Here is a 9,223-nt window from a genome sequence, read left to right as displayed (position 1 = left end):
TGTTTGTGATTATGTGGCTTTGAGCAGCGAAGAAAGGGAAAGAAATGCAATTTTTTTTTATGCATAGCAAGAACTGTGATAGGAAGCCAAATAAAATTGGGCATTGTTGACAGTAATGATGTTTTACCTCCTAGTGTTATAAAAATTTGCCTCATTAAACAAGATCAAACAAATGAGCCAATAAGAAGGAAGCCTCTTTTCTAACAAGCAGGCTTTAAGAGAAAGTAAGCCAATGAGAAGTGAGTTTCTGGTGTTAATATAAAAACTTTGGGGAAGATGAAACAGAAGGGATTCAGGCCTCTACTTAAAATGATGAGCTTGAAGACAAAAGAATCCATATGAAGTAATGATTCCAGGATGAGAAGTTTAGGTGGTATGCATCCTGCTTGCTTAAATGATTTGACTTTTGAAAAAATAGAAGTAGGAGATATGTAACAATCTACATATAGTTCAAATGAATAATCTTTGCATGTATCATCAAAAAATTCTAACATGTATACACTACTTACTATGTACCAGGTAGGGTAACCAAATTATTCTGGTTTGCCCAGGACTTCTCAGCTTTAGCTGTCCCTGGTGGCTCAGATGGTAAAGCATCTGCCTGCAGTGCAGGAAACTGGGGTTCGATTCCTGGGTTAGGAAGATCCCCTGGAGGAGGGAATTGTAACCCACTCCACTATTCTTGCCAGGAGAATTCCACAGACAGAGGAGCCTGGCGGGTTACAGTCCATGGGGTCACAACAAATTGGACACGACTGAGTGACTAACACTTCACTTGCTCATTAAAGCTTTAGCATTGAAAATTCTGCATCCTGGGACCATTTGAATCCTAAAAAAATCAGGATGATTGGTCAATGATGCCAGGTTCTATTCTAAACATTTTCTATTTAGTAGCACATTTAATCTTCACTAGACCTGTGAGGGAGGCACTATTATTATCCCTGTTTTACAGGTGAAGGAAATGCTTGCAAAGAGAAGCTAAAAAATATCCCTATCCAGGCCCTACCTAGACTCTGGTTGTTTTTCAGAAGTTCCCCAGGTGATGCAAATATGAAGCCAGGAATTTGGCCCTGAACCAGATCAGTAATTCCATAATGAGGGACTATGACCTGAAATTGCTGAACATCCTTTCTGTGTCTGTTGTAAAAGAAACCCAGGACACAGAAGGCATGGCTGCCATGGCTTAGTGGAGACTGTTGCCCCACACTTCTAAGTGGAATTAGCCACCTAGAACAAGTGCTGAGTGGGGTCTGACATCATCTTTCTGGAAGGGAAACTCAGACCTACAGGTGCAAGTTAAATATTTGTCAGATTAAGCTTGTTACAAGTATCTACATCATCAAGAGGACGTAGTTGCTTTAAGAAAGGAAGGGATCATCTCTTAGTAGGTATACTAAAGGAAGTTCTCTACTTTTGCCAAAGTGTTAGTTGCTCAGTTCTGTTTGACTCTTTTCGACCCCGTGGACTATAGCTGGCCACTTTTGCAATAGGGTGATACCTGGTCTGCAAGCACTGTGGACATAACTTGCTTAGGGAAGTGATACCTTGTCTCCCACCATTCTTTTGACTTCACTTACAGCAAACCTCAGCTCTCTTACTATTGGATCGAGTGTTCATTGTCTGTTTGATATGCCTTTCCTCCAGTTGAAATGTATACACTTGTACAGGCTCTAGGATTTTATTTTTGCTTCTGTCCTCATTTGCACTAATGAATGCCTTCTGTGGTAGCATGGGTACCATCTCCCAGTGGTCACGTGGAACCAGCCCTTGCTGAGCCTGGGCAGGGCTGGCCAGGCTCTTCTCTTTGCTGCTTTGCCCACCTGGAACGCTTCTATTTTTCAGCTCAATTTACCAGCTCGTGCCCACCTAGGCTCAACAAAGGCCGAGTGAAGGCAAGATGCCCTGCTTTCTGCAGCTTTTGTTGGTCTCCTTGTCCTTTGATGTTGATTGAGAGCTGCCTTATTCCAAGAGGAGCCCTTTGCCTCTCTCTGACTTCCTACCTCTCCCACCTTCTCTGAGGATTTAAATAGATCATAGGCAGAAGTTAATTGAAGATAAAAGTTTACAGTTAAGCCGGCAGGTTGTAGCACAATATCTATATAATCTAAAGTAACTGGGGCTCTCTCAGGGTCTTTGAAATGAACAGAGGTATTCTTCCAATGCATTTTTAAAATGTAGATAAATTGTGTGTCATATAAAATGCATTATAAAAGGTTCCAATTGAGTCATTGGATTAAATGAACCTTTCAATACCTCTCAGAGGAAAGGAGATTGTATTTGGTGTGATGAAATAGTCGCTGCTTGGCTTCACACTTAGGTGATGCAGTGATCATGAGGGAAGAATTTACTTAAAACAAAAAAATAAAAGAAATAAACGGATGAATCCCTGACTTTGTATCAGATATTATTATTTTTAAAAGCCATAACTTCCAAGATATTCTCAGGAAGAAAAATGATATTTAAAAGCTCTTTTGTCCTTTGACCCATTATTAAGATAGTATTTAATCCTCCCCAATACCCAATATCCACTACAGCCTATTGAAAAATTGATTACTCATGTGCTAAAAGCTGTCTGGATTTCTCTCATCCCTTCAGTAGCAAGTGTTATGTAAATTCTGCTAAGGTTAAGATTAACAGGAAGCCAGAAGCCAATTTCTGACCAGTGAACTAATACAGAAGAATGAGAACAGATATGATTAGTATATTAGCAGGGGTTTAATTCTCTTCATTCTTTGGTTATCTTTATTCTGAAGCTGTGTTTTAGAATACTATTTAAGAGCTCCAGTTTGCAATCCACTTAGATTGTCTTGTATTTGGAGAAGAGTTTAAGGTCACTCTTAGAGATACTTCATTTCATTTGCATAACATTGTACTATTACCTTTATAGAGAATAACTAATGAAAGACTATTGGAAGGTGGAGATATTGAATACTATCCTTGAAACTGAGAAGGAACTTTAAAGCTGAAAACAGTGAAGCAGGCAACTCCATGAAGGGCAGTTATGAAGTTTACTGTGGGTAATAACATACAGGCAAGACTGAGTTGAGAATGATCCAGGGACATACTCTAAAAGGGGTATGTGAGCATGCTAAGTTGCTTCAGTGGGGTCTGACCCTTTGCAACCCTATGGACTATAGCCTGCCAGGTTCCTCTGTCCAGGGGATTCTCCAGACAAGAATGGTGGAGTGGGTTGCCATGCCTCCCCTAGGGGATCTTCCTGACCCAGTACAGAGGGACTTAAAGGGGGAACTTCTGATTGCTAAGGAAGAAGCACATCTGCATGACAAGAACCAGGGGCTTTTCCTTCCACTGAGGGTTTCATGATCATTAACCTCCTGGTTTTCATATCAAATAAAGGCAAGGGTAAAAGCTGATAAGGCTTGGATGCATTTCTTATGAGGATGTTAACGCTCAGCCACTCAGAAGGGAAGGCACGGTGAGTCTAAGAAGGAGCTGACAAAACAGAATCAGTGTGGGTCAGCTGCACAGAGACATCCCTAATCTTACACTGCTTAAATCCCAAAGTCTACTTCTCTCATGCCTTTGGCTACCCTCATTTCACTGGCAGACTCTTTTTGTGTCTTGACCTTCCCACTGATTAGTGTGTGGCATCCTCAGTTTGCTTTTCAATTTAAAGGTAATATTTTGCTCACATTTTCTTGTTCCTCACTTGTATATATGTACCATAATTATTTTTCTTAAAATTTAAAGTATCTAATGTAGGGGCCTTGCACCTGCTAAACGATGCTCTTGGATGGTAATGATGATAAACTAAAAGAAAGAAGAAATCAAATTTGCATATGTTAAAATAGTTACAAGAAACATTGAAATCTTTGCATACAATTTATATTATCATGTATAGCAGAGCTTCTTGAAAACACTATCATAGATGCTAAAAAGTTAAAATTTATAGACATTTTTTTTTCTTCTTGGAATCTTCCATTCAAATTTTTATTGAGCAACTACACTGTACTTCATATTGACTTTAGCAACCCCAAGCAGTTTTTTTATTTCAGTCTTGGATAGAATCCCAGATTTTCTTAAGCCCCAGGGGTGAGGTGGAAGAGTAAATTATTAATAGTAAATTATTCTGGCATGCCAAGAGTTGCTGTCGCAGAGTGGAGGTGACCTTGCAGCTGAGTATCACATGATAGACCGCTGTGCCAGGACCAGATGTTCATTGAGAGATAAGATGGGCTTAAACAGAATGAGGCTTTAAGGAGACCAAAAGAGGTCAGGTCATAAATCCCACCAGCTGCCAAACTTAACAGCAGATGCTAGCAGAACAACCCGGGACAGCCCAGTGGTACTTCTGTGTTTGTTAGTCCAGAGAAAAACATAAGGACAGAGAATATAAATCCCAGACCTCCCTGCTCTACTGTCAAGAGGGCATAGGAAACACATCTCATATACCCAGATGTCTCTTTGGGGATGAGAAGGCTGAGAGAGAGCATCTGAAAGACTAGACATTTATCCAAAAAAACACTGAGTTCCCTAGAGAGAATTAGATTAATTAATAAGAGAGGAATAAACTCAGTTTTTATCACCACTCAGCAGGTGGGAGCTAATGACGAAGATTAGGTTGGTTACAGACAAAGAAGCTGAATTTTCTCTACACATTTTTTGTGCAGTGAGGGAAATTTGGGAATCCTCTGTTGTGTGTGTGTGTGTGTACATCTATTATTCAGGGACAATCCCATTTCAAAACCCAAAGAGGAAGTAGTGAATATAGAAGGAAAAATTTAGAACTGGTTGTGGGTGGTTCTGGCAAGGAGTGACCAGCATTCCACATCGTTATTCATGAGCATTGCCAGAATAGAATGAAACAAGGGCTAGCCAGAAGTAAAAGCAACACCCAAAGGGAGTATTATCAACACAATTTGGGCAATTATGAATGACTTTATTCAAGAAGTGGTCTTTGAGGTGTATCCTGAAAGATGAGTAGAATTTCAGAAGGAGACTGTTCAAGGGCTCCAAAGCAAGGGAGTATGAAGCATGCTTAGTGAAAAATGAAATGTCCAGTTTGTGCAGGGTGTAGAGAACACAGATGGAAGCAGCTGACAAGCGTGGCTGAAGGGGCAGTGTGGGGCCAGGCTGGGAGACCAGGGCGTTGGGCTCTGCAAGTGACTTTTGTTCACCTTATTCTCCTGCTGAAACTTCTCAGTTCTTATGCATGTTCAGTCACTTCAGTTGTGTCTGACTCTTTGGGACCCTAATGACTATAGCTCACTGGAACTCTCTGTCCATGGGATTCTCCAGGAAAGAATACTGGAGTGGGTTGCCATGCCCTCCTCCAGGGGATCTTCCTGATCCAGGGATAAAACACACATCTTTTGATTCTCTTGCATTGGCAGGCAGGTTCTTTACCACTAGTGCCACCTGAGAAGCCCATAGACAACAACTTTATATCCTAAATAGGTTTAATAATGTATCCTGCCAGATGTTCTATGGAAAAAGTGGTTCCAGGTCAAATTAATCTGGCAAATGTCTTATATCAAATTTTCCTCATGGAAAGTCATAATACACATTTATATATTAAAAGCTCTGAGAAATCCTGTGGCAAAGAAGTCCTTTTATCATCAATTATTTTAACCCAGCATTTCCTGGATTTTATTAGATTTTAGAAGACTTTTTTTTTTTTTTTTTGGTTTTTAAACATCAGCCCCACTTTTTTTTTTTTTTTTTTTTAATTTTCTTTAAAAGTAGAAGAGGCTTTTCCTTTTGAACTTAAAATTCTCTAATTCCTCGCATAAAAATTGCAAACTCTTCATGATCTGGTCCTCTTTGTGCAATGAACTTCCTTTGCACTAGCATTTTCTGAGCTACTGCATTTCTCAAGATTCATCTGTTTCCCCTTCTTTAGCAGCTTTGTTCTTTGCTGAACAGGGAAGAGCCTGTTGATAATTTTAGGTGGGGCTCCACTGCACTTTTTATTGTGTATCTTTACCATGAGTAATTTTCTTTCCTGTACTTTAGTCCCTTGATAATAGAATGCACATCTTATTAATTTCTATATTTCCATCTTCTGAGATAGTGTCTGACACAGCAAAGACTCAATTTATGCTAAATAAATGAATAATTCCACCCGGTCTCTACAAATTGTTCCGGCAGAGGTATGGGTGATGAATTTGAGGAGAAAAGAAAGTGGAGGCACAGAGACTTGTGGGAACCCACTGCAGTTGTAAGAGAGAACTTTGACCTGAACTACAGTAATTGCAATGGGGATGAAAGAGTGGGGCTAAGTTTTATTGAGCATCTGTTATATGCCAGGCACTAAACAAGCTGTTCGCACATCTTTATCTGATCCTCACCAGTGCCTGTTTTATACAGGTCAATCAAAAGAGTACTCAATTACACTGCTCTCTGCTGGGAAACCTCCGAGGGCTTGTCTGTCAACAGTTCTCTCAGCAGATGGAACCATGCTGTGTCCATGTGACCTGACCATGGTAGCCACACGAGTGTATCGAGAGGAGCATCAGTCTCCAAGGCAGCCATCCACAGGCTGAACAGTGGTCTTAAGAGATGGGGATCAAAATCTGTGCAAAAGCAGAGTTTTATTTTGATTAAGAATTTTATCAAACTTTGTGTTTTAGGCAGCTTAAAAATGAAACAAACATACAAGAAAGGATGCAGTGAGTAGTGGAAGCGGCTGAAAAGGAATACATGAAGAAATTGCTTTAGAATGAAGGCAATAATAGAAGTAGGAGGTTAACAGGTGTCATAACATGAGGAGTAGAGAGAAATTAGTTGGTAGTTGAATAGAAGGAAGGACTTCCTTGGTGGCTTAGTCGGTAAAGAATCCACCTGCAATGCAGGAGACCAGGGTTCAATTCCTGGGTCGGGAAGATCCCCTAGAGAAGGAAACGGTTACCCACTCCCATATTCTTGCTTGGGAAATCCCATGTACAGAGGAGCCTGGAGAGCTACAGTCCATGGGATGGCTAAGAGTTGGACATGACTTACAACCAAACCACCACCACCCAAACTAGAAGGAAGCAGGTGGATAAAAGGAGAGAGAGAGAGAGATTGTCATCATTTTGCAGAGGTGCTAGTGTTAGGAGAAATGAACTCTCATCTTCAGGTGAATCTGAGTCCTCATGGACCCTCAGAACAGTTCCTGCCCTGTTCTGAGTGATCATGATGAACAACGTGCTGATTATCAGGATGGTGACTGAGACAGTTTCCTTTTCATCTTTATAGTATGTTTATAATATCCTGTAGTAATTGGAATGTACCTTGTTTTCTTAAACCCGAGAGCACCCAGCACAGCATTATCATTCTAATTTTTGTTGTAAGGAAACCAAGGCAGAAAGAGACTAGCTATTTTGCTCAAGTTCATAAAACTAGTAAGCACTGGAGTCAGGAGCAGAAGCCAGATTTGTCTGAGTTGGAGCCGATATTATATCTAATTCAATACAAAGCTTCTGCCAGCTGGAAGGCAGAGAATGGATTCAAAAAACACTGCAGAATTAGCATCCATGGTGCTTGGTGACCTAGTAACTGTTTCATTTGCATATCATTAAACAAAAGGTCTTAGAATGTTTTTTTTCCTCTTCGCCCACATTTTTCTTTTAACCTCCATTTGTGCTGTGGGAAGGTGACACAGAATCACAGACTCAAAGTGCTGTGATGCTGGTGAGTCCGATTCTTTTTGCTATTTTTAAAAAATTTCTGAAACACTTGTGAATTTACTTCGGCTTAACAGCAGAGACTTCTTAAATATAATAACTCTTGATTTTGGGTACTGATGAAAAGAGAAAGCTTTCCTGCTGCTCACCAGTCTAGATTGAAGACCGAAGCACAGCACGCACCCTCATGGAATTCACAAAAACGTTCCTTGCTCTCCACCATTGCAATAAGCTTTTTTGTTATTGTTGACGAATCCTGGCCTAACCCTTGTTCTGCTTTCAGAAAGGATTCCACTAGCCTTCCTCTGAGGGGACTGTCAAGTGAATTTTATTCATTCTGTCTCTACAAATTTAAAGACAAATGAACAAGACACAAGGTGGTCAGAAGTTTATCCTGTATTAGTTCAGTTCAGTTCAGTCGCTCAGTCGTGTCTGACTCATTAAAATATATTTGAGGCGGGTGGGGATGGCATGAAGGAGATGGGGGTAAGCAGTATGCCTTCTATAGTGTTATGTGAGGGAAAATGTGGACCAGGACAGCATCTGTCCTTCCTAATACATCATAAGCTCCGCAAAGTCAGGGACCAGTTTGTCCATCACTATATTTCCATCTCTGGTGTAGTGTCTGCTGCTGCTTATGGAATGAATTGTGTCCTCCCAAAATTCATATGTTGGAATCCTAATCCTAAATGTGACACTATTGGGAGATGGGCCTTTGACAGAGGTGATTAAGATGAAATGAATTCATAAGGGTAAAAACCTAATCCTATACGTCTGTGGCCTTATGGAAGAGGAAGAGAGACCAGAGATCTCTCTTTCTCCAGCACAAAGGAAAAGCCATATGAAGACACAATGAGAAGGCAGTCATCTGCAAGCCAGGAAAAGGGGTCTCACTAGAAACTCACCCTATCAGAACCTTGACCCTGGACTTCTAATCTCCAGAACTGTGAGAAAATACATTTCTGTGGTTTAAGCTACCCTGTCTGTGGTGTTTTGTTATGGCAGCCTGCATAGATTAACTCGCTACCCAAAAAATATTTTTGGAAAGGAAAGGAAAGAAAGGGAAAAAGGCAGATAGTAGAAGAGAGCTGACTTTTCAACTGACAAGATTACATGGTCTTTGGTAAATCATTGTAAATGTCTCTACTTGAGCCTCTATTTCCTAGTAGACAAAATATAGATGAAAAATGAGGCCCATATTTTAGGGTCATGTGGAGGAGTAAGTAGGAGAGTGTATGTAAACTACATAATACTATTCAAGTACTAGTTGCTCTTATTTAAGAAACTATTTTCCCTCAAATATCAGTCATTTCAGCAAAGGGACTAACTCTGACTTTTTACTGTAAATTAATGAGGACTTCTAGACTGCAAGGCCTAGAAGCAAGCTTTATTTTTTGACTATGGAAATAATGAACAAATAATGAAGTCTGTATTTAAATGATAAAATAAAAAAAATTTAGGGAATAAAAAATATAGTTGCTATCTTTATTCAACCTCTCTAGCTGTTTCTTTCCATGCCTTTCAAAAAATAGTATGTATATGAGTAAGCAAAGCCTGTAACATCTTCTCAACTCCCTTATATTTTAGTGGTATCA

The sequence above is a fragment of the Bubalus bubalis genome, chromosome 8 (assembly GCF_019923935.1).
Source record: "Bubalus bubalis isolate 160015118507 breed Murrah chromosome 8, NDDB_SH_1, whole genome shotgun sequence".
Lineage (NCBI taxonomy): Eukaryota > Metazoa > Chordata > Mammalia > Artiodactyla > Bovidae > Bubalus > Bubalus bubalis.
The sequence above is the reverse complement of the archived record's forward strand: the minus strand, read 5'-3'. Positions refer to the sequence as shown.